At 45.2% G+C, this 26,683-nt stretch overlaps 1 protein-coding gene across 6 annotated transcripts in view; it reads right to left on the reverse strand.

Moving 5' to 3' along the window:
• Window positions 1-26,683, reverse strand: part of INPP4A (inositol polyphosphate-4-phosphatase type I A) — an 857,226-nt gene that overhangs the window by 305,394 nt on the left and 525,149 nt on the right. The window lies entirely within an intron of this gene.

A 26,683-nucleotide genomic window follows, 5' to 3' on the forward strand; every position in this document is an offset into this window, starting at 1 on the left:
CACCAGACTCGTGGGAAAATGCTTTGGAATCCTAAAAACATACCATAGGCTTTCTCCCTGAAGCCGCCAGGAAATCAGCTGTTCTGGCACTAGTCATGTCCAGCCTGGACTATTGTAATGTGCTTTATCTCGGAGCCTCACAAGATAGGCTGAGAAAGCTCTAAAGGGTGCAGAACGCAGCAGCACACCTGCTGCTGAACCTCCCGAAGTGCTCTCCCACGGGATCAGCCCTTGCCAAACTTCATTGGCTCCCTCTGAGTAGGAGAGAGTGCTTTAAAGCTATGTGCTTCTGCCACAAAATCCTGAATGGCAAAAGACATTAATTCTTACATTTTCTGGTGAAGCCTTATCGACCCAGCAGAAGTCTTAGGTCTGCAGGAGCCGCATTTACCGTGATCCCCATCGTGAAAAAAGCATGCATGGGAGCACACTTCCTCAGCTTTCTAGTTGCTAAAATGTGGAACACCATGCCTCCTGGGTCTGAGACAGGAATGCTCAGAATTAAAACATGGTTTTTTAGGTAAATCAAGGACCTGTTGAGTGTGTATATAGGTTCTTTACTGGAGAATGAGTCCTTAGCACGAGGACACTTTGGATGGAGTAACCAAGTGCTTTATAAATTACCTACTGAACAAGTTACTTACCTTTGGTAACGCATTATCTGGTAGAGACAATATCGAACTGTAGATTTCTGGCCTTTGAATTTCCCATGCATCAGTCAGGATCAGGAAAGTTGTGTGTGAACAGTACCCACGCCGGCTGAAAAGTCGTGGTCACCTATATAAGCACCACAAAATATAAGCGCCACAAAATATAGGCGCCTTACAAAATTTTGCCAACGGCAGGCGTATACCGTTTTGGTGGAGGGGTGCCTGGCCGCCAAGATAACTTTGCAAACCTTGGGAGGAAGGTCAAAATCTGTCAACTGTCACCACTCAACTCCACACAAGGAGGTGGAGAGTTGACAGGTTTGGGTGGAGGGTCCTCCCCTGCAACAGAAGATCCTCCCAAAAGGACAGCCTGATCAGAGGATCAATGCTCATTTTTAGACGGTTGGAATATCAAACTCTCTGTGCCCAGTCCGGAGCCTCAAGAATGACTTGGGCCTGGTCTTTTCTGAGAACTCTGCACAGAAGTGGTATAGGCAGAAATGCGTACAGGAGGCCTAAGCTCCACTCACGACGAAAAGGGCTTTGGAAACTCCAATAAGTCTTCTCTTCATAGGTGAACAGATCTAACCAAGGATCTCCCCACTGCTGAAAGAGACTTTGCACCACTTCCAACAGGAGAAACCATTCGTGATCTACGGCTGAGTTCATCCATCCTGGTGTTCAGAGAACCTACCAGATGTTAAATCACCAGGGTTATGCCCTGCCATTCCAGCCATGTCCAGCGGTGCAGGGCCTCTTGGCAAAGGGTTCACGACCCCACCCCCCTGCATATTGCAGTACAACATGGTGGTGGTGTTGTCTGTGAGCTCTTGCACCACCTTACCTTTGACTAAGGGAAGAAATGCTTTCAGTGTTAGTCAGGATGCTCGGAGCTCCAACAGATTGATGAGGAATCCAAATTCCGCCGGAAACCAGCGTCCTCTGATCTCCACCTCTCCCAGATAGCCTCCCCGTCTCAGGAGTGACGCATCTGCCACTATTGTGAGATCTGGTTGGGGAAGGGAGAGGAGTCTGCCTCTCACCCAATCGCAGTTTGTTAGCCACCACTGCAGGTTCCTCTGTGATATGGGCCTTGTCGGAGAGATTCCCCTAATGCTGCGGCCACTGGAACTTCAGGTCCCACTTCAGAGACCGCATACACCATCTGGCATGATTTACCAACAGGATGCAGGAGGCCATGAGTCCCAACAGCCTCGGAGTCATTCTCACCGAAATCCAGGGGAGAGGCTGAATCATCAGTTTCATAATGTGAATATCCTGGACACGCTGCTCGGGAGGATAAGCCTGAAACAGCACTGTGTCCAGAACAGCTCAGAAGAATGGGAGCACCTGAGAGGGAGTCAGGTGTGACTTTAGCACATTTATAGTGAACCCTAGCGAATGCAGGAGGTCCGCCGTAGACTGGAGGTGGGAGATGACAGTCTGGGGTGAGGACGCCTACAACAGCCAGTCGTCAAGGTAGGAGTAGACTGAAACCTCCCAACTTCCACAGATCAACCGCAACCACTGCCATCACTTTGGGGAACACCGAAGGGCGCTGGTAAGGCCAAAAGGAAGCACAGTGAACTGAAAGTGCTTGTGGCCTACCTTGAACTGCAGGTAATATCTGCTGGCAGGCATGATGTGGAAGTGAAAATATGCATCCTGCAAGTCTAACGTTAACAGTCAGTCTCCTCGGTCGAGGGAAGACAAGACCTGAGCCAGTGAGCATCTTGAATTTCTGCTTTTTGAGGAAGAGTTTGACGGTTCGGAGGTCTAGAATAGGATAAAGACCTTTGTTCTATTTGTGTATCAGAAAGTAGCAGGAATAACAACCACTGCCTACTTCTGATATCGGAACCCTTCCTATAGACCCCCTGGCCAGGAGAGCCTTTACTTCCTCTTGGAGCAAGATAAGATGATCCTCTGCCAGCCATTTGTGAGATGACGGTAAAGGAGGAGGGAAAGATTGGAAAGGAAGGGAGTAACCCCTCCGAATGATCTGCAAGACCCATTTGTCCGATGTTATGAACTGCCAGTAGAGGAGATGATGTTGGATTCTCCCTCCAACTGGACACCCATGGTCTTGCAGAACCAAACTAGGAGGAATTAAGAGATTGCAGCTGCCGGGGGGTTGGTGGCGGACGACTTCTGGCTACCATTCCCACGAATTTGGAATTCACACATCCTCGTCCTAGCACAACTTGGGAAGCCTGCCCAAGACGGTGGCTGGGATATGGTTGGGGCGGTGGCACGCCCCTTTCATAGCCACGAAAGGGGCAAAAGGCAGACTGGGGCTGAGGTGTCACTGAGAGGTCCAAGGCCTTGGCCATAGCATGTGAGTATTTGAGGCACTCAAGTGCCGAGTCTGCCTTCTCTCCGAAAAGACAAGTCCCATCGAAGGGCATGCCCATGACGGTAGCCTGGACATCCAACAAAAAGCCAGATGTTCATAGCCAGACTTGTAGCTGCAAGGCCACTGTCGACGAATGCACTCCGCCCAGCGAGTCAGTCGTATCCAGACCAAACCTAATGGTGAACTTTGCTGCATCTCTCCGGTCTTTCACTGCTTGGGACAGGATGGCCCGGGCCTCCTCTGGGACCTGTGGCAGCACTTGCGCAACCGTTTCCCATAAGGTACAGGAGTGACAGCCCAAAAGCCTTGCGGTGTTCACTGACCACAATGCCAGGCTGGACGTAGAAAACTTCAGCTTCTCAAGTGTGTCCACCCTCTTGAATTCAGTGTCCAGGGGAGCAGCAGGGAACACGCCATGGGAAGTTGAGGCCTGGGCTACCAAGCTCTCGGGGTAGGGTGTTGGCTGAGGAAACTAGGATCACCCAGGGCAGGGCGATGGTGGCGGGCAATTGTCCTATTCACAGGAGCCACCCTGCTAGGCTTGGACCAAGTTCCTAAAAGGACATCAGTCAGTGCTTTGCTAAAGGACAATAGAGGTTCAGAGGAGGAAGCCCCAGGCTAAATCACCTCGGTCAAGAGTTTAGTCTTGACTGCCACAGAGGGAAGTTTGAAGTTAAGGACCTACGCTGCCCTCTCCACCACCATTGCATAAGATCCTTCCTCCTTCATAGCCACAGTAGGTGGAGAGATCATACAAGTATCTTGAGAGGTGTCCAGTCCATTGGCCTCTTCTAGATCTTCATATCAGTCCAAATTTTCATTAGGGGTGTAAAACTGGTGTTCTAAAGGGTCCAATGACCCCTCCCACTCGTTCCCAATGCGTGTATGGGATCGGAGCCGAAGAATATTGCATTGGCAGGATTGGCGCCGTTCCAGATTTGATCCATGAGACGCCATCAGAGCCGGAGCCGTCGGCACAGTATCTGATGGGACCCCTTCTGACCACACAGCGCCCAAAGTCACATCATAGGGGTCAGCCCGCTCAAAAGCTTGGCACATGACCTCGTAAAACTCTTATTTGAGGGGGGCCGCTCCAGGTCCTGGAAACGGTGGGAGGTGCAGAGTCAGACCTGGAAACGGCTCTGAAGAATGTGCCTGGAACAACGATGTTCCCCACTCATCTCATCATTCCTCGATGGACGAGGTGAAGTTGAAGTCCATCTAGACTTCTTCTTCTTTATGTGCTTCTTCTCAGAGTGTTCCGAGGACCTCGAGTGCAATGAAGAAGATTTGGGGCTCCTGGAGCAGTCCCACAACCTTCACTTCCTTGATCGGGACTGAGACCTCCTTGGATTCGCGCTAGATGGCGTAGACTGCTGAGCTACAAGCAGCTGTAGGGACCGCTCCCTCAAAGCCTTAGGCGCCATGGCCCGGCAATCCGAGCATGACTTCGAGTTGTGGTCGTGCTCGAGACACCATATGAACAAAAGGTGTGGGTCAGTAACCGACATGGTGCGGTGACAGGCGCCATACGGTTTTAACCCTCCCTTTCTAGAGGTCAACCCATGACAAAATCTTCGACAAAACATCAAAAAAAGTCAGTCAAAAAGAGACAGAGGGGTAACTCTTCCCCAGATCAGCGCTAACTGGCGCATAAAGAAAAGAGCTGATGTCTGGGTGGTGCCTATATAAGTGACCGCAGTGCCACATCCGGCGTCAACGACGACGGCACGTGGAACTGAACCAAGCCACCCGACTACACACAGGGGTACTGCTCACATAACCGTTTCCGGATCCAGACTGACGCCTGGGAAATTTAAAGGTAAGTTTAAAGGTAAGGAATCTGCAATTAGAAGTCTCTATCAGATATTATTATTATTAAAGTCATCTGTAGCTTTCAGTAAATACATTAAAATGTTTAAGAATTGAATTCTAAAAACCTCAGCCTTTATCTGTTTAAGGAAAGATACCTGAAGCCTAAAAAGAAGAAAAGGAGAAGGTCACAGATTGCCATGCTGCAGTATAGCACACTGCCCTGCTTAGCAAGCAGCACTTTGGGGTCTCCACTCTTAGGCTGGAGCTGAGCACAGAAAGCAGAAAACATGTGTAAAATCAATAAATAAACAGGTCTGACACCTGGCATCGTGTAAAGATTATCTCTGAAGGCTGAACATAGCTGGAAACCTGAACAAGTAGGAATCAAAATGATGCATGAGGGCAAAAGCAGTCAAGAGTTGAGCCTTGATGTTGGAAGAAAATTTTAGCAAGACTACAGTATTATGCCATGTTCTTGTACAGCACAAAACATGTGGGAAGTAGTGAAAGAGGTAGAAGAGCTCTCCAGTGTATCGTAAATAGAGATCTTCCTTCTCAGAAATAACTGAAGTGTGGCAAACAAACTGCCAGGGAGGATAAACAAAGAGGGGTACTGTGGGCTCCACAGAGAAGCCTTACTCTGTCAGTGACACTGCAACTGAGGAATGACACTCATAAGTTAGGACATTTCCTTTTCATCCGGAGGGATCCCACAGTGGGTGAGGGGAATATTAGTCTACTTGAGACAGTAGTCTCCAGACTGCAACTACAGAGCTGGAACTTTGTGGGGTCATTGAGGAGAAGTGGAGGTCTAAGCAAAGGGGTAGGTAATGTGCATACAATACAACTAAAAGGAACTACTAGCTCAACAATTCAAAATGATTGTTTCCAACACTATAAAGAGACACGGTTAAAATAAAAATTTTAAATGCTCGTTAGAATTTCGAAAATGCATTAAAAAAGAAAATAATAAAGTGTCAGGGAAAATGAGCACTTTCTGTAGCATGAAATATAACAAAGAGGTAGGATGTGACATACAGATAAGAGGGTGCAAGATAAAGGGTGGTGCAGAGTAAGCCTCCAGATGGAAAAGCAAAAAAGTAAAGGATTATAGGGCTATGACCTGGTTAGGAAAAGAAAGGACAACAATTTAAACAAGAAAAAAACACAACATGCAGCAAATACTAAAAGATTTAAAAAAAGGCAGAATTGGGGCATGGTCTGCGCCGAGCCAAGATGGCTACGTAACTCAGAGCTCTGCTGCAGAGGCTCCTAAATACAGCTACAATATCCAGCTACGATGATGCACAGGCTCAACAGGATATCTAAGCTTAAATATCCACATGGATAGGGAGATTAGAGATAATTACTGCCCTGTCATGGATAAAATGAACACCCAAACAGAGCACTGGTGTAAACACGTCCTTACATTGGCAGGCAGAAATGCACTGACTATAATGGCCGCACTACCAAAACTGTTGTACATGCTCGCTAATGTTCCAGTCCGTCCGACTAAAATATTTTTTTAAGAACAATACTGACATCTTTGAGCGGGTTTGTGTGGGCTAACAAACAAGCTAAAGTTAGATTGGACATACTTGCACGGCCATTCAAGAAGGGGATTTCTCTCCATCACAGATCTGAAGCGATATTATTTAGCTGCACAGGCAAACTGTGCAGTATACTGCTACCTCTCCCAGCCACTTATTATTTGGGGATCCAACTTATTAGATGAAGGCACTTTGCATGGAGCATTGGGCTTACCCAAGGGATAGTAATGATAACGTGGCGGACACTAACAGAGCATGGTACATGTTGGGGATGCAAGCAGGTATCTCAAAGTTGCGCTCACTGCACTCATTGTTACCAGATATTCATGCCATACCCATTACTGGGAGACACAGCTCCAACAGTCACTGGCCAGCCATAATATGATGATGATTATGCATGATCTATACTAAGAAGCAGGGTTTATCATTCAGGCTCAATATAAGACAAGAAGGACACAAACACACTTGACAGTTTTACGTATTTCAGACTCCGACATGCTGTTACAGCCATTATTCTGAGGTTCTAACGGAACCTCTGGAAATGATGATGTTAACTAAGGTAATAAAGCTTGTATATGCTAAGGGCAGGGTGTCTCACTTGCACAAGCAGCACAGGAAGACAGACTTGGGGGAAGAATGGACAAATGCTATGTAGGATTATTTTAGTGTACAAACTCGCCACATATCTATGAACTGCACACATAGGATACTGCAGTTCAAATATTTACGTTGGTTATACTACACAGCTAAAATACCGCATAAAATGGACAACAATGTATCTCATGAGTGTAGGAGATGCTGTTGCCCTGAAGCTGGTCTCCTGCATCTAGCATGGGGCTGTACACAACTTCTAGGAGGAGGTGACTGAAGTAATTTCCGTCATAGTCAAAGTGAAAGTGCTAGTTTCTCCCAAGGTGGAGCTGCTTGGTTATGTTGCAAAAATGCCCAAACATATTAGATGGTAAAAGGACGTTTTACTCATGCTGACAAGAAGGGAGGTAACTATGAACTCGTTAAAGGGCCCACTATTAGACAAGCACTGCTAAAGCCAATACGCCTGGCAATGGCCGCTAATATTTTGGCAATTCCTGTTTTGTTTTGTCATGGTTTTCGCAAAACTTTATTGTACAAGAAGCTGCTTGGCCCTCATCAAATCTTAAAAAGACTGGTCCTGAATACAACTAATGAGCTCTGTACATGAGGGCAAAGGTGAATGCAGCACAGAGAATTCACCAAGGGTAGAACCTGGACTTGCTGTCGATAAGGATACCTGTGCCTCTAACAGGGCTCTTGTTGCAGGTGTTGAGATAGTCCATGGAAACAGATGGAGTTGATCTTCCCTTCGCAAACAAGGGTTAGTCCTTGACCTTTCCCTGGTTTGAATCCACCACTATAGTAACTTCCGCTCGGGTCTTATTATTTTTACCTCCAGACTCAGTCTTTGTGGAGGAGTCTATCAAGCCTCTCACTGCCAAATCTGTCACCCCATACTGATTGCCATTCTGAGTCTCCTTCTTGCTTCCATTCGATTACTAACTGAACAAACCACAGAGCGCCCTGGCATCATAGAATCAGCTCTCATCTGAAGACTGAGAGTAGCCAGGGCAGCAGCTGACTTTGCTTGCAGGGCGCTTCATTTAGCTCTCTGGGCCAGAGTGGGAGAGGAGTTCACAGTACAACCAGTGTTAACTGTCACAGAGTGCTGCTTTGTCATACTTTACTCAGAGTTCACACGATGACTATAGCTCAGTTCCTTGCCCCCAGCTCCCAGGACGCCCCACCTCTGCCGATTCCCCTGGCAGCTTGCTGTTTCCACTCCCCCTCGAGGCGGATGGCATTGAAGGGGATGTACTTCAAGCCAACACGCGTTATTTTTCTTCTCTCGTAAGGTTATATGCTGTACTGAGCTGTAAAGAGTTAGTGCCAGAAGTTCAACAGTACACCTCCACCAATTTCATTAGAAGACCGGAGGCTAGCATTATGCTTATCATTCTTATTGCAGCACTTCAAAGTATTACATCACCAACACAAAAATTCCAGAACTTAGAATGTCCCAATAACACATATAAACTCTGTCACAGCAGCCATCTTGGGGGGTGGCAGAGATACTGAATATATTTGTAAAGTACACCTGTAAAGATTTAGTGCCAGAAGTTCAACAATTCAACAGTACACCTCCACCAATTCTCCTCCACCTCCCCTTCACTAAGTTGCTAAAATATAGCTGGAATGGCCGCCACTCATCAGTTGTCCAATACTAAACAACAAGCCTGGGTGTAGTTTGAGGAGGTTCGCTACGCGGAACTCCGTGAAGTGACAAAAAAAGTCTGAGGAGTTCCGGAAATGGCAGAGTGCAGTGTGAACTGCAGTTCGTGCTGATATTCCTGTTACTCGCATAGAAGTACTACGCAAGCGGCAGCTTGCGCTTGCCAACTTACCGTTCGCGAGCAGGAAAAAACTCTGCTGCACGATGCGAAGCGGAGTTTTCTGCGCTCCGTGGAGCACGGAGTGCATAAAACTCCGTGAACGGAGTGGAGTTCACCGTCCAGGCCTACTAAACAACAGAGCTGGAATCCTAACTTGCCTGAATCCTCGCAGCTGGCAGCACTCACCTCAGGCCATAATAGTCTAGCCACCGTTGTAGGGAGGTAGCACTCCTACAAAGCAAGGTCTTTAATATCCTTCATGCTAGTTGCACCAGCCCCTTTAAAATATTCATCCTGTTTTAGTCAGGGTGACTCAGGCGAATTCTGTCGCTAATTCTGATTCTTGTCTCCTACCACAGTACAGAGGCTAACAGCAGCAACGCCCTGCCGCGTCCATGATCCTGATGCGATCTGCAGTGATGCAAGGGGGTGGGGTAAATCACATGTGCTAACGGCATAGCATGCGGGCTATGCCTGGTAATATAACCCGAGGCATCTGTAAGATTATAGGCCCAGGAATTACAGGATCAGCAGCAGGAGAGTGTGGAAATGGGGGTAGTGAGGATCATTATCTTAAAAGTATGTACATCTCTGGGTGGGCATCAGGGTGGGGGAGCACTTATAGCAAAAATGAGCAGAACTGAAGCAGGTTTTGAAATACTGGTGGCCAGGTACATGAATACTGTAATAGGCAGCGGATTACATCTTTACAATGATGCTCAAGAATAGGGTATTTCTTGCAATGTCAACGGCAATGCAAATAAATGCAAATATAAGGGGCTGATATGATGGTTGACGTCACTCCCCCCCCCCCCCAGGTATTTTTTTTGCAGGAGACCCACCTCAAGAATAATTACCCGAACATCTTTATTCTGAAGCAGTAACCCCATGCGTACTCCACTTCGGCAAGATTGGCAGTAAGGGGTGTGGCGATTTTTTGGGGAGGAGGGTTGATTGGGTGATAAGGGAAGTACTTAGGTACCCATGAAGTAAGTGGCTATGGCTTAAAGTTGTCGCCAACGGAAACCCTCTGAATTTGGTTAATTACTACGGCCCAGTTACCGATGAGGTCAAAGAACTATTGCAAATTCACAACATTGCGATGGGGGCTGAGAAACTAATGATTTTTGGAGGGGACTTTAACTACATACAGAGTCTAGCATTGGATACATCAAATGAAGCCAAAAAGTAGTTAAAGCCCCACACTAAAAGAGTGATCAACACTTTGAAGCAGGATTTTCAATTAATGGAACCATTGCATCAGGATCATCCGGGTTCTCTACAGTACACGTTTTTCACATTGCTTCAAAATCACTTCATGTTTGTATTTTTTTCCAATTACCCATTCGATCAAAAGGGTGGACTCAGACACCAGGACCAAAGCCTTCTTTGACCACTCGGTGGTCTCTATTATGGTGGAGCTGGAAATGGCAAAGAGAGAAAGGTCTAGGTGGCAGTTGAATTGGCTTCTTTTCTCTAATGAAGAATGGCTGGAAGATATGAAGACATTTATTGTTGAATTTTTGCCTGTTAATAGATAGGGCCTCGCTTTTTCAGTTTGGGAGGCTTTTACTGCCACAGTACAGGGTAGATTATTGCATACAAAGCTAGCAACGACAGAGAGGGTCCGTGAAATAGCAGATTTGCAATCATAAGTAGATAACACCCTGTAGGCCAAGAGCAGCCCCGAAGGTTTACGGCCTCCGCTTGAGAATCACTTAGAGAAGGCAAACCAGTATTTAGAGATTTTATCATATTAGAGGAAATAAATAACTGCAGGGCATACCAGCAACATGTCTATTAGTGTTTGGTCTGGTCGACACCGATTAAGAAGGGTGTCTAGATGGTAAGGAAGCTAGAGAATCTAGCAGCACATAGGATAGTTTGTTTTTAATTCTTTATTTGTAATTTTCCAACAACGGAGCAAACGAACTTGAGTAGTCATTTACTGAATCCTTCAAACACATAGGATAGTTAGGGAGAAGGATGAGGTGTCTCACGTTTTTTTACAGCATTATAGAACCCTATATGAAACTAAGTATCCGGTCTTGCAATCTAGTATATATGGGTATTATACTTCTATAATGCTGCTTCAGTTGCCAAATTCTTTGGCTAAGAAAATTACAACTAACATAACAGTGGCTAAGGTTCATGAGGCCCTTTCAAAAATGCCCAAGGTAAAAGCATGTGGCAATGATGGGTTTTCGACAGTTTTATAAAATATTTGTAGCAGAGTTAGCACCCTTCCTAACTGATCTATTTCATTTCATTAAGTAGGGCGGGGAAGTTCCCTCTACCTTCAAGGAATCTACTACAGGGAGCTTCTTAAAAAAGATAAAAATCCCAGTACTGTGAATTCCTATTGACCAGACTGCTGAATACTGAATATAAGCTGCTGATGAAAATATGGGCTACTTTGATTATTCCTGTGGGTCAAGCCTTAATTCATACGGACCAGAGAAGGTTTGCAACCAACACCAACTTTTTAATACAGGCACTGGACTATTTCTCATGCAATCAGATGAATGCAGCAATAATAATGATCAATGCGGAGAAGGCGTTCAATCTGGTTAATTGGGAGGCAATGTTTTACAGCTTAAGGAAGCTTGGCTTCCCCATACAATGTATTTCTATGCTTGCAAATTTATACAAAGGCGTACAGGCGGGGATATTCATTTATTCCAGCCTGGCAGGAACATTGGTAATTAATAGAGGCACCCCTCAGGGGTGTGCTCTATTCCCAATTTTGTTTATTTGAAACCTGGTAATACGAATGTACAGAGGGCGCTTGATGCGTTTGAAGAATTTATGAGGATTGGCAGATATAAAATCAATCAAACAAAAACAGAGCTGCTGCTTTTTAATGCATTTGTGGGCAATATGCCTGTCTCTTTGCAGGAGCAAGCTAGTTCTCAAAGCCTGATAAGCTATTTACGTATATATATGTAATAAATAACTATTTACAGCTATTCCAGTTGTACTTGGCAACCCTGAAGAAGATTCGGGAGCTACTGAAAAGATGGTCACTTCTACCTCTGACTGGCAGGGTTGCTCTTATTAAAATGTCAATTTTACCTTTATTTTTGTTTTAAAATGTTCCTATTAAAGTCAGTAACAACTATTTTAAGGATCTTGATTCACGCTTTAGAAGCTTTATTTGGAACAGGAAAAGCTCCTAAAGTGATATACTTTGTCTTACAATTAGATATTGTGCAGGGGGTCTTGGGTCTTCCTTGTGTTCAGACATACGAGACATAACTTTTTCGATATTTTGGAAAGATGGTTGGAAGTCAGAGGGTATTTGACCTTTTTTTGTTTAAGAAGAATGGTCCAGGAATCAGAAAGTTTTCTACCTGCTTTGATTATGATTGCGCAATTGCCAAAGAAAACCGGGTATAAGTCGTGCCTGAGAAATGGGCAGCCGGATGACAGCTCTGTTCATCTCGAATCACATCACAGCAGGCTATATGTATCTTAAGTTGCAGGAGTGCTCACATTTTGGGTTGATTATATCTAAAACCGAGATGAGGTATTGGAATTCTTGTGGTTTCAAAGAGCTTGGTCATTTTATTTTAAGGGGTAATCACATGACATGAACTTCTCACACTGTATGGCGATCAGTTCAATTGCAGTTTTCTACATTTTCAGGAATTTTTTCATTATATAATCAATAATTGTCAGGAAGGAAGGAAGGTAAGATGCCCACCCAGCCATGCCTGCACTCATATGATCCAGGCTCCTGGGAGTTGGGAACTGGTATAGGTTGCTACGTAGTCATGGGGCCCAGGAACAAGTGACTGGCTTCTAAGAGAAAATCTGGTTGAAAACTCAATATCGGGTTTATGAAATCGATTGGCAGATTATTTCGGAGATCAGGTATAAGTCTTTAATAGTGGCAAATTTTAAGAGACCATCTTTCTTGTCTTAATGGATGGCATATTATACCCCGGCAGCCCTTCATAGAAAGTATCCAACAGTCTGGATCAGTGTTTTCACTGCTATGAGGCAGGCACCGGGGAATGGTTTCACTTTTTTTTTTTAATATCTGCCAGATGCTCGGGCATTTTTGCGAATAGTTATTTGCTGCTATCAGTTTTGGTCTCCAGGCTAAGATAGTTCCAGAAGCATGTTTAGTACTTTTTGGGGTCTCCAAGCAGAGTCAGAGCATCAGTCCTAGCAAATGAGTTCAGATGTTTGTTTCTATTGCATTTTCGATAGCTCGCTCCCTGATTCTTCAAAATTGTAGAACACGATTATTAGTCCCAACATTGCAGGGCTGGTGGGAAAAATGCTTAGTATATAGAGGTTTGAAGAGGCTTATGCAGAACAGGACGGGGCATAAAGAGGTTTATTGGTATTTGGCAGTATTAAGAGCTAATTGAAAAGGTGGTTCCTGACGCTTTCTGAATGACATTTGTAATATTTGCATTGCTGTACATTCTTTCTTTTTTTTTTGCATCTTTTATATAGCGCGAACTCGACCCGAAGGTATTGGAGCGCTGTACATGAGCACCGTATTTACATTACATATTTAGGCACGGGGAGATTAAGTGATTTGCCCTGAATCACATGATGTGGACGCGACCCCGAGGCTCGAACCCTGGTTTCCAGCACCAAAGTCAGCAGTCTAGCCGACGGACCACATCCTCTCCCCATGGTCTATCTATGTATGTTGGCTACCAGTTGTAACCCGAATAATGCTTTAGGTCACTTTTTTGAGTCCCAGTATGGCTGGCTTTTGTATGATTGCACTTTAATATTTGAGCTTGAAGGGGTAGTGTAAGTCTTATATTTGCTTTATTGAAATGTGTGTCAATGGTTGAATTCTGATATTTCATGCACTTTATGATTATGAGATGAGATTACTGGTTCAGAGGTATCGCATCAGAGACACCCATTCGAGCTGTTTTTATGTCACCTGTTACGTACCGTAAAAGCGCACTCTACCACTTTACTTGTGGCATTATGAAGGCACTTTTTTATGGGTAGTTTGTATACTTGCCCTTGTATGCTGCTCGTCTCCTTTTTGGTATAATGCACTATGTCACTTTAGTTCATGAGTATGGCACAACTTCGATTAATGACACAGTGTTCTGTATCTACATTTTTGTGATTGTCTGCTTGGTCGAAAGTTAATCTTTATCCTTGTATGGTCACATATTAATGATTGTCAGTTTGTATTTTTTCTTTCCTTTTTTAAGTTGCCCTCTAACAGTACTGTGTGTAATTTACATTTCATCTACCATATGATTGTTCTGAGTATTGATGGTTCAATTCTGCTTAATTAAAAACAATGTTTTTTAAAAACATTGGCTAAAGCAACATTGTTTTTTAAGTCTCAAAAAAGTACACTATACCATAGTACTCCCTGGCACTTAAGGGAACTACTTTGTCTATGAATGTGCTCCATGTGAAAAGGAAGCATGTGTAACTCATAGTGAAGTCAGTAAATGGCTGAAGTGGGTGACACATTGCACCTTGATGCATGCTGGAGTGGGTGAAAAAAAGTGAATGACACAATCACAAGCTAATCGATACATTCTCACTGAAAGAGGCTTATCAGAGGGCGGTCTTGAGCTTTTATTGAACACACTCGGGCAAGAAATGATTACACACACTCAAAGACTGAATCCAAGACCAATTGCTTTTGTATAAAAAATTTGTTTCTTTTACTTCTAGAACCAAGAGGAGCTCAGCTACAGGAAAGTATCAGTTTTAAACTAGCAACACTGTTCAGGGACAGTGGAAATGTGTTTGCAAAGGCAGTAAAATACTTTACAGTGATACTGAAAATACTTTAGGGTGTCAACCGACAACAGCAATATACTAGCAAGGTGAAATTTAGTGCAAATAGCATGAAAGGCAATACAACCCTATGGGAGAAAATCAGTTAGGTACATTTACGGGTAAGAACTCAAATTACGCATCCAGTCTTCAGGGGTTTAGACCAACACTGGGCAAGGGTCAGATCAAGGTAGGTACTGCACCATCAGATGCATTGGGGCGGCTGGGTGCAGAGGTCACTGGGCCCAATGTTAGACAATGGAAACTGGGGGCACCCACAAGAGGTGCTGGTTGCAGGTAAGTACCAGCGGTTTCAGGGCACTGGCCCCAGGGGTTAGAGCAAGCACAGTGGGGGCCACAAGTCAGCACCAACCATACACTACCAGCGGCACAGGGGCGGCAGGGTCCAGGGTGCAAATCAGCGACGGGTGCCCAATGCAATTAAGTGGGAATCTCGGTCGCACAAGAAGGATGCAGGCTCGGACCAGGAGGCTGGATGAAGGTGACCAACAGATGGACAGGTACGCAGAGGTGTCATGGACACCTGGGCAGCATCGGCTGAGCTCCCCAAAGTCAGGGGGATGAGGATGCAGTGGTGCATTTAGGCATCGGATTTTATTTACAGGAGCTGGTCGCAGTCAGGAGGACCCTTTGTGATGAGGCTGCAGGCGTATTCGTGGATTCCAGGAGAGGTCAGCCACCAATGGTGTCGAAGTCAGGATCGCTGGGGAGACTTCACTAGACAGGTGAGGCAGTCAGACTCGGGCCGTGGGTGTCGGGTGCAAAGTGGGCAGGAATTGCAGTTCCAGCTGGATCCGGAGTCCTTGTACTCAGATTCTTCTGTACAGGACTGCTGTCCTCTGGAGATCTGGTCTCTGTTGAAGAGCAGGCAGTCTTCGTCAGGTTTCTGGAAGTCGCTGGCCACAGGACAGGCGTCGTCTTTTTCGCAGAGTCTTCAAAGCTGGAGACCGCACGGTAGGGCTGGGGCCATGTCAATCGTCATCTTAAAGCTTTACTACACGGAGTCTTCTTCGTAGGTTGCAAGAATCTGAGGATCAATTTTCAGGGGTGTCCCTAAATACTAAATATAGGAGTTTTACAGGTACTGCCAAGTAATAGCCAATGTACACCCTTTGAATGCCCCCTTGCTTTGAGAAGGGGGCATCCCCTAACCCTAATGGCTAAAATCTTTCCAGCCAACATGGAGGATATTTTAAGTAGGGGGTCACTTCACGTGAGATACCTCAGGGGGGTCCTGGCTAAGAAGGGACACACCTCTGCTGACTACTAATTCCCGAAAAAGTGGGGCTTGGTCGGGGGGCGAGCATCTCCACTAGCTGGAGAGGCCCTGGGTAGCATAACAAATGGCAGGAAGCATTTGAGGCTCGCTGCCCTGAATGCTGTTCCTACTTGGGGGTAGGTGAGAAACACGTCCACCCCAAGCAGGCTTTTTTCCTGACCCACGAGAGCACAAGGGCTCTGACATCAGGGTATCAGAAACCTGTCTGAGTGTGGCAGCCTGGTGCAGACCAGTCAGCTTACCACGAGGGAGTTGGTCATTTTTCAGGGGGCATCTCTAAGATGCCTTCTGAGAGCATTATGTAATAATTCCAGCACTGGCATCAGTGTGGGTTTATTATGCTGATAAGTTTGATACCAAACTTCTTAGCATTCAGTAAAGCCTTCATGGAGCTGTGGAGTTTGTGATAAACTCCCAGCCCAGGTACTCAATATGGCTTCATTACACTTACAATGTCTATGAATGGACTTAGACACAGTAGGGGCAAAATTACTCATGCAGCGATGCCCTCACCCGTGGTATAGTGCACCCTAGCTTAGGCTGTGAGGCCTGTAAGAGAGGTGACTTACCTGTACCTCAGGCAGTGTTTGTGGGTATGGTATACAGGGATAAAACACACAGTCTGCAATGGCAGTGTGTATGTGTTTGGTGAGGGGTCTCTGAGGGTGGCAGAATACATTCTGCAGCTCTTAGAGACCCTTCGTACCAGTGGTATCTTTTACAAGGGACATATATGTAGCCAGAGGTGTGCCAATTGTGGAAACAAAGGTACAGTTTAAGGAAAGAACTCAGGCAGTGGGAATCTGATTAGCAGGGACCAAGTGTTTATTCAGTAAAAGTGCAAAAAGCGGGGGGTAACCATGCAAAAAGGGGCATTTACCTACGAGAAGATATTTTGATAAATGCCCTCTTAATCAGATGGTAAAAGACACACAATTGATGGACGGAATGCAGAACAAATCAAAACATCCACCTCCCGTCAAGAAATCTGGGTTAAAGCCATCATTCTTTTGCTCACCATGCCACCCCAGTTTAGACCTGTCCATATGCAAATCAGTCTTGATCCTGTGCGCTGAAACTTTTCAGACACTCACCCCCAGTCACAGATCTGGGTTGAATCCATCATCGTTCATTAGGGACGTGGGTCCCTTGCTCATTATGCCACTGGATTCAAGCTAGCCTGGCTGATGAGGGCTGCTAGCCAGAAACCGGTCCCAGGATGATTGTTTCCGGTCCAGGGAAGACATGGCTTGGCAGTTCGGGCTAGACTGTTCCCATGAGGCACAGGGTCAAGACTGATTTGCATATGGCCAGGTCTAAACTGGGGTGGCGAAGTGAGATAAAGAATGATGATGGATTCAACTCAGATCTGTGACTGGGGTGAGTTTCTGAAAGGTTTCAGCACTCCGTCCATTATCTTCTTGTTTTTGCTCTTAATCAGATGGTAGCATGCATACCCACAAATTCAGAGATGTACAAATACCCACTGCTAATAAACTCTGAATCTGGTGTCTATTTCAGAAATACATCTGTTTCTTTGATATCCATTTTTCACTCTATATGTTACCATATGAATTGCTCTATACCCGGTACACAATGAAAAACTATTGTACGGTGCAGTTCAGTTGTTGGTTGTGTGTACCTTGTGTTCTTGGAATACCTACAAACCCTATACATCCACACAACCAAAAGGGTCTAGTGGACGTAATGGCATGCTGCTTTTGTAAATCGTCCATAATGACAAGAAGCGAAAAATGAAAATTATGTCACAAATGGTTGGTTTTTTGTACTCATTTTCAATATGTTTCCATTTCAACAGTTAGTTTCTTATGGGAAAACCTTGAGAGATATCCACAAATGACTCCTTGTAAAATTTAGAATTTGGTCTACTTTCCAGAAATCTATAGCTTTCCTGGATCACCCTTGGGTTTCCATCACATACTGAAAGTAGGCTGAAAGCACAAAAATTATGAAAGATGCCAAAACTGTGGTAAAAAACAAAAAGTTTTTTTGGATTCAGCCCTGCATGTTCCCGATAGCCGGGAAAATTATGACTTTAGCACAGTAAACCTTGTGTTGATGCCATTATTAGGGGGAAAAAAACAGAAGCTTTTTTGAAGAGCACTTGCTTCTTATTTTTCCCCAAATACCCACACTTTTGCTATATTTTAGCTATTTCATAGTCCCCTCCGGAGGAATCCACAAACCCTGGGTACCTTAGGAATCCCCATGATGTTGGAAAGAAAGGATGGTAATATGGCGTGCATACCTTATGTGGAACAAAAGTATGGAGGCCTAATCATGAATTACCCTAAATAGCCAAAAAAGGGCTTATCATTCTAAGGGCAAAAGGCGTAGCTGAGGAAGGGTTAATCATATTTAATGTGTAATAAAAATGCACAGTTTTAACTTAGTTGAAAGCTTATTTTATAAATTAAACTTCAGAAAAATCATTTTTAGTATATTAGATTAATTAAAGATTTAACTCAAAATTAAGATAACAGTGGTGTTGCATTTTCTTCATTTTGTTCTACATTTAAAATAAATTCTTAGTTGACACAAATATATCTGGGAAGATTAAAGATTGATCTGAAGCTTCTCGTTTTTCAAAGACACTTTGATCTGTTTTCAACTAATTTCTGGTTTTGAAAACACCACAAGGGGGATCCTTAGCCTTCTTCATGGTGACTTCCAATATCCTGCCATTTACTGTGTTGCCCCACCTTTTCTTATACTTGAGTCACATGTTTTCTAACCACCTTTTTTTTTTTCACGCTCCATGCTGATCTCCGATTTTCTTCTTGTTTTTGATCTTCTGGGTTTATTTCCTACAGTACCTTAATTAAGTCATTCTGTCTTTTGTATGGGGTGATTTATGTTCCTTGCTATACTTTATTTACTTCGAAAAAATCTCTCATTGATGATGTAATGTGCTTCCTATGACCTCCTATCTCCTTGCCATTGCTCCCTACACTCACTTGTCATTTACCCTATGTGAAACACCTATCATTTCTGTAAATAAAATATGCTTCTGAATTTTCTTTTGCGTATATATCAATGTTCTTTTACTTAAAAAATTGTAACTTGAAATCTCTACTGTAAAGCTCTCTAACATCACTAAATAAACATTTGCATGATATAAAACTGCAACAATAAATATAAAGTTAAATACATATAATGAAACCACGAGGACCGGTACAGGACAGGGATGAGCCTGAACGTCCCAAGACCTACACCATCAGATGAGCACCACCCAGTAGGATCAACCCATAACTAGGCATATAAACTCCTAGCAGCACCAACAGACTGATGTCCTGGTAATATTAACATCGTTTTTGAAATATAACAATGGTGGCTGGTTATCCTTGAGAACTCCGGCAGGGTAATTTGTGAAACAGACAGGCATGGAGGACTAATGTTTATGGACATGTTACATGCTGATGCCTTTCCACAGTGAAGTGGTGACGCGCAGTGCACAGGGTGCAGAGAGATACACATCAGGAGAAGGGAAGATTGAAAGAGCTGCCCATAGATGCTACAGTTTCTTGGGGACTGGAAGGGGCCACTTAGAAAGTAATTATACTTAAAGGATCTATGGGGCTACTTAGTGTGCTGGAATCATTGTTGCATTCTCATTCTCTTGGGTTTACCTACAATGCAATAGCCTGGTATTGTTAAAATACCTGGGTAGAGAGGTTCAGTAGAGTTGCTCTTACCAGCAGTGCAAGCTACGTCTCTGCTTCAGCGTCAATGAGGCTAAACCATGGGTGACATACACAAGGCTTCCCATAGGTGGACAGAGCAGAGGGGTCACTTAAAAAGAGGCCTACCCAAAGAGGAAGCACAATATCAGAGAGTTGTCACTGTACCGCACAGTGACCTGCCATACTATGAATTTATATTCATAACCAAGATCAATAAATCTAATGTCAAATTACAAGAAAACAGTCAGAAAAGCTTTATGGCATGAAAAAGTAATCTGAGCAATTTTATTGCCGAAGAGCAGCCAATTTAATTCCATCTAGTTAATTTACCTGCTACACAAAGCAGATCACCCCTCGATGTGTGGCAAGGCCCTACCACCTACACAAGAAACACAATACTTCTCTGAACTTACATCATGTGTTTCAATATCCAGTGATATAGGATTGTATTTTCCCAATGCACTGACTCCTCCTTATTACATGTTTTGTTTTTACTCCAGGAAACAAATGAAGGAGGATTTCATGGCCATGTACCAAATTAGTTTAGTTAGCAAGGAATATGCTACTTACCAGTATGCATCTGTTCTTGGCATGTAGAGCTGCAGAGTCACACACTTAGGATAGTAGATCGCCATCTGGTGTTGGGCTCGGATGCTTGCAGGTTGTTGTTGTCTTCGGAAGAAGTCTTTGGTCACGCGATAGGCGACTCCTCCCTTGGAAGACAGTGAACATGGGCATCAACTCCATCGTCAGATTGTTTTTCGCCATATGGGAAATGATGGAGTTTGTAGAAAAGAGAGAGATGTCCATGTGTGTTGTCTAAGTAAGACAATGCTGGAACAGTTACAGGTCCCGGGGAGGTGGGTGGGCGTGTGTGACTCTGCAGCTCTACATGCCAAGAACAGATGCATACTGGTAAGTAGCATATTCCGTTCGAGGCATATGAGCTGCAGATCACACACTTAGGATAGACTATTTAGCAGTATCTCCCCTAGCGGTGGTCACCTGTATCGGTTGCAGCAGTTTGAAATAGAGTTTTAAGGACAGCCTGACCCACAGAAGCTTGTTGCTTTGCTTGCACGTCAACACAATAGTGTTTATTGAAGGTGTGTGTTGTAGACCATGTGGCTGCCTTACAAATATCTTCTAGGGGAATGTTTACTTAGAATGCCATGGAAGCCCCTATTTTGAGTGTGGAATGCGCTCTAGGGGGAACCGTTAGTGTGCGTTTAGCCTTGTGGTAGCATATTTGGATACATTTAACTATCCACCGAGCTTTCCCAGATTTGGAAATGGGGTTGCCTTTATGTGGTGGTGAGAAAGCAACAAACAATTGTTTTGTTTTGCGGAATGATTTGGTTCTGTCAATGTAGTACAGAAGGGCTCTTTTGACGTCTAAGGTATGAAGAGCTCTTTCAGCTACCGAGTCGGGATTTGGGAAGAACACTGGTAGCTCTACTGATTGGTTAAGATGGAACGGAGATATGACTTTTGGAAGGAATTTCGGTTTTGTTCTAAGAACCACTTTTATGATGTTGTAATTGTAAGAATGGTTCTTGTATGGTTAAAGCCTGGATTTCACTCACCCTTCTGAGGGATGTGATAGCGATAAGGAAAGCCACTTTCCATGTGAGGAACTGTAATTCGCATTTATGCAGAGGTTCAAATTGGGGTCTCATGAGCCTTGTAAGAACAATGTTTAATTCCACACTGGAGAGGGTGGTAATCTGGGAGGAATAATTATTTTTAGTCCTTTCATGAAGGCTTTGATCGCAGGCACTCTAAAGAGTGACAAGTGTTGTCTATTTTGTAAGTAGGCTGCTAATGCCGCTAGGTGGAGACGTATGGATGAGTATGCCAAATTACATCTTTGCAAGTGTAGCAAGTAGCAAATGATGTCCTGGATGGATGCATCCAGTGGGTTTATATGATTGTTAGTGCAGTAAATGACAAATCTTTTCCATTTTGCAGCATAGCAGGCTCTAGTGGTAGGTCGTCTAGCCTCCCTTATAATATTCATGCAGCGTGGTGGTAGGTTCAGGAGCCAGTTGACCTGGATCTGGGTGTCTGATTTCTCCATGGTTCTGGGTTAATAAGGACGGGGAGAGATGCAGTTTTTGGTGGGGCACTAGCGAGAGTTCCAGTAGTGTTGGGAACCAAGGTTGGCGTGCCCATGTGGGAGCTACAAAGATCAGTTTGAGAGACTGTTGCCTGAGCTTGCGTACCACTCATGGAATGAGTGGGAGAGGCAGAAAAGCGTACGCAAATCTGCCTGACCAGTTCATCCATATTGCATTGCCCTTTTACTCCGGGTGGGGAAACCTGGCGGCGAAGGTTGGGCATTTTGCGTTTTCGTGTGTGGCGAACAGATCTATGTCTGGTTGGCCCCATTGTTGGAAAAAGGGTATTAGAACTTGGGGATGTAGTTCCCATTCGTAGATTTGTTGAGTCTGTCGACTTAACAGGTCGGCAATCTGATTGTGAACCCCTGGAAGGTGATCTGCAAGTAGGTATATTTTCTGGGGAATGGCCCATCTCCAAATGTTCTGTGCGAGCTGGGACAGCTGGAGAGAATGTGTGCCTCCTTGTTTCTGTATGTAATACATGGATGTCATGTTGTCTGTCCGAATTAGGACAGTTTTGTTTTGGAAATGTATTTGGAATTATTTTAGTGCTAGGAACACTGCTAGCAGTTCCAGGTAAATGATATGGAGCATTTTTTGTTGAGTGGTCCATTTGCCCTGAGTGGTGTGGCCGAGGAGGTGGGCTCCCCATCCTGTGAGCAATGCGTCCGTTGTCAGCACTATCTGTGGAAGAGGCTCTAGGAACGGCCGCCCTTTGGAGAGGTTTGTTATGTTCCACCATTTGAGAGAGCGATGTGTGCGGCTGTCCACCAACACCAGATCCGTAAGTTGTCCGTGAGCCTGGTTCCACTGACGTGCTAGACATTCTTGCAAGGGACGCATTTGAAGTCTTGCATAAGGCACAATGAAGATGCATGACGCCATCATGCCGATGAGTTGCATGAACACTCTTGCTGGAAGAGAGTGTTGGATTTGGAAGTTTGCGATAAGAGCTTGCACGTTGGCTATCCTGGCTGGATTGGGATATGCTCGGGCTGTGGAGGTGTTTATTGTGGCTGCCAGATACTGATGTATGTGAGCAGGTTGGAGGTGAGATTTGGGATAGTTTATTGTGAATCCCAAGTTGTGTAAAGTTTGGATAGTTTGGTGAGTGTGTAGGACACACTTGTTGAATGACTTGGCTTTTATTAGCCAGTTGTCTAGATACAGGAAGACATGAATTTGTTGCCGTCTGAGATGTGCTGCTACTACTGCTAGACATTTTGTGAATACTCTGGGTGCGGTTGTTACCCCAAATGGGAGGACTGAAAACTGGTAGTGTTGTCCGTCCACCACAAACCTTAAATACTTCCTGTGGGCAGGATGTATGGGAATGTGGAAGTAGGCGTCCTTGAGATCTAGTGTGGTAAGGAAATCGCCTTGTTGCAGTAGTGGGAGCACTTGTTGAAGAGTGATCATATGGAAATGATCTGAGTTGATATACAGATTTAGGGGTCTGAGGTCGAGTATTGGTCTTAGAGTCCCGTCCTTTTTGGGGATTAGGAAGTAGAGTGACTATACCCCTGTAACCCGATGTTGTAAGGGAACTGGTTCTATTGCGTGCTTTTGAAGCAATGAGAGAACCTCTTGTTTGAGGAGTGTAAGATGATCTTGTGACATGGAACGCTGTGTGGGTGGTATATGCGTGGGGTAGTTGTGAGTTCCAGGCAGTAACCATACTGGATAATTTGTCTTACCCACCTGTCTGTTGTGATGGAGTTCCAGACAGGTAGGAACTGTGTTAGTCTTCCCCCGACCGGAGTGGAATGGTCTGGGGGGAGTGGAGGAAAGTCACTGTTTTGTGGCAGGGGAGATCCGAGTGTTATTATTACCTCGACCTCGCCCCTTGTTGTTGTTTCCTCTGTATCTGCCTCTAAAATATCCTCTACTGGGGGATGTGTGTGTGGCGGTTTTGAATGTAGAGGAGGTGTCCGTTCCAATATTTTTGGAGGCTCCTCTATAGAAGGAGTGCTGAAAGGACCCACGTGGTTGGGGAGATTGTAATGCTCCCATGGACTTGGCCGTCTCTGTGTCCTTTTTCATTTTTTCCAGGGCAGAGTCTACTGCTGGCCCAAAGAGCTGTTCCTGATTGAATGGCTGACTAAGTATGGTAGTTTGTACCTCTGGCTTAAATCCTGAGATGCGTAGCCATGCATGTCGTCGAAGGAGCACACTTGTGTTAATTGCTCTAGAGGCGGTGTCTGCGGCGTCAAGTGCACATTTAATTGCTGCATTTGAAATGAGCTTTCCCTCCTGAATGAGGTCATTTGCCTGGGTTTTGTATTGGTCTGGCAGATGTTGTAAGAGAGTCTCTAATTGATCGTAGTGGGCCCTGTCGTAGCGTGCTAGTAGGGCTTGGGTGTTGGCAATTCTTTTGCCAGAGGCTTCTAATAGTTTGGATTCTTTGTCTGGGGTGGTGTATCTCCTGTGGTTTGGGAGTTGGCGCGTTTCCGAGCATTGGAAACGACCAAAGAATCCAAAGGGAGTTGGCCCTTGATGTCGTTAGGGTCTTCAGGAGCAGGCCTATATTTCTTTTCGATTCGAGGGTTAAGAACCCTGGCACGAACGGGGTCTTTAAAGACTTCGGAGACGTGTTTTATGACTCCTTTAATCATGGGCAGGATTTGTACAGACTTTTGAGACTGTTCGAAAGTGTCTAATAAGAAGTCTTCCTCTGGTGCGTCTGAGTGCATTGTGACGCCGTGGTATATTGCTGCTCTATTTAATAATTGTCCAAACCCCAGTTGATCGTCAGGAGGCGATGGTTTTGAGGGATATGGCTGAGGGTCAGGCATGTCTGGTAAGGGGAATGACCAATCATCCAACGGTGTGGTGTCTGGATCCGTAAACGGATCATTAGGATCACCCCCACCCCCTAGGTCATCATAATCATCCTGTGGTGGTGGTGTATGAGATGGAGAGGGTATATGTAATGGTGGTATAGGCAGAGGGGGTGGGATAGGAGGCAGTATAGGAGAGGAAGGAGGGATAGGGGAAGTAGAAGAGTCCTTCCTATATACAGGAACTGGGGCAGGTGGTGTGTCCAGCTTCCGTTTTTTGCATGGCACCGCGGTGACATGTCCAGTCTTGGGGTTGATATAGATCTTTTTCTGCCTTGGGTCTGGATGAAAAAGTTCTTGTTCTTCAGGAACAGTCTTTGGTGCCGATTTCTTCGGTTCCGATCGAGGTTTTGGTTGATCGGTAGCGTGTTTGGCTTTAGGAGGCGTATGAGAGTCCTTAGCCAGTGGTTTCGGTACCGACGATGGTTTCGGTGCCGATGTGGTTTTCAGAGCCGAAGGTGTATCTGTGGGCTTGGGAACCTTCGGTGTCAGTGTGTCTATTGGCCTTGGTGTTTTCGGTGCCGAGGGCTTCGGAGCCGATTTTGATGCTGAGTGGTCTTTTGTCTTTGGTGCCGATGGTGCCGGTTGGACAATTACATGCGGTTTGCTTGGTCCCGAGCTACCAGAAGGCTTATGTTTTTTCAGAGCCGAGCCCGGAGGCGGGGCTTCTGAAGGATGTTTTCGGTCTCGACTGGGTCCAGCAGGCGAAGTCTTGACCAATGCCTTTGGTTTTGGTGGGGTTGGGGCAGTGGTACTCACACGTTGCCCAGGAGTGATGGAGTCGTCAGTCGTCTGCTTCGGAAATTATTTGCAGATCTTCAGAATCTTCTTCCGGGACATCGGGGCCCTCATCAAAGATGTCCTCTGGTTCCGGAGCTGGTCTCTGTGCCATGATGTGGCGTCGAGCCCTTCGATCCCGAATGATCTTTTTGGATCGAAAGGATGCGCAGGCTGGACAGCTGGACTCGTCATGTTCCGGTGATAGGCACAGGTTGCAGACTTTGTGGTGGTCACTGTGCAGAAATTTTGCTCCACACTGGGGGCATTTTTTGAACGGCGTCCTTTCCATGAGCCGTAGGCCTCACGGCGTGGATAGGCCCAGTGGCCCGCGTCGACGTCCGGAATCGAGCCGATGTAATCGATGTCGAGGATGAAGGTGTTTTGATGTTTTGTTGTGAAGTTTTTCGCTTCGAAAAGCTTGGAATTGATATTTCCAACCGGAGCGGAAAAGTTGCATCCGAACCCAATGGCGGGAAAAAACAATCTGACGATGGAGTCGATGCCCATGCGCACTGTCGTCCAAGGCAAGAGTCACCTATCGCGTGACCAAAGACTTCTTCCGAAGACAACGACAACCTGCAAGCATCCGAGCCCAACACCAGATGGCGATCTACTATCCTAAGTGTGTGATCTGCAGCTCATATGCCTCGAACATAATGTTCACCCATGGGAACATTTGGATGTGCCTCACTCTGAGATTTATAGGAGATTATTGTTTTCATAAAAATCAAACGATGCAGCTTCATCTGATTAAATTGGGGAGTTTCTTCCCCACCTCCTTGAGCCCAAAAAAATGAGAAATAGAGGTATAAGAAGTATGTTCTTTATACTGCAATTTGGCTCCTATGGTACATTCACATATGTACATCCTATGAAACATTCTGTAGGTTTACAAAGTTGTAACAACGAACCAGAAGAATGATTCTAATATTTAGGCCCCGATTAGGAGTTGCACAGGTATTGGTGAGATGCAATCACCGTTGCCATGAGGTAAAACCCCACCAGCACTATGCAATTATGAGGTAAACCCCTTGGTATTAGGTATAACTGTGCAGACAATGTAATACTGTGTGCTATTTTGCAAAGTATTGCCTACTCTGAGTAGATTAACACACATTTAGCACCTGATCTGAACAGTTAGTAAATGTATGGTAGGACTTCTGTAAAGAATGGGGCAGGGAGATGAGTGGTGTGGAGTGAGGGTAGGGGAAGGAATGGGACAAATAGTGCTGGCAGGGGGGATAATTACATGCTCCTCCTACCCCCCCCCCCCCCCCCCCACTTGCCCAAGAAAAAGGTCAGGCGGACCAGGTTCTGATACCAAGCTGTTGTTGCCGATGAACTCTCAAGAGATT

This window comes from Triturus cristatus, chromosome 8 (assembly GCF_964204655.1).
Source record: "Triturus cristatus chromosome 8, aTriCri1.1, whole genome shotgun sequence".
Classification (NCBI taxonomy): domain Eukaryota; kingdom Metazoa; phylum Chordata; class Amphibia; order Caudata; family Salamandridae; genus Triturus; species Triturus cristatus.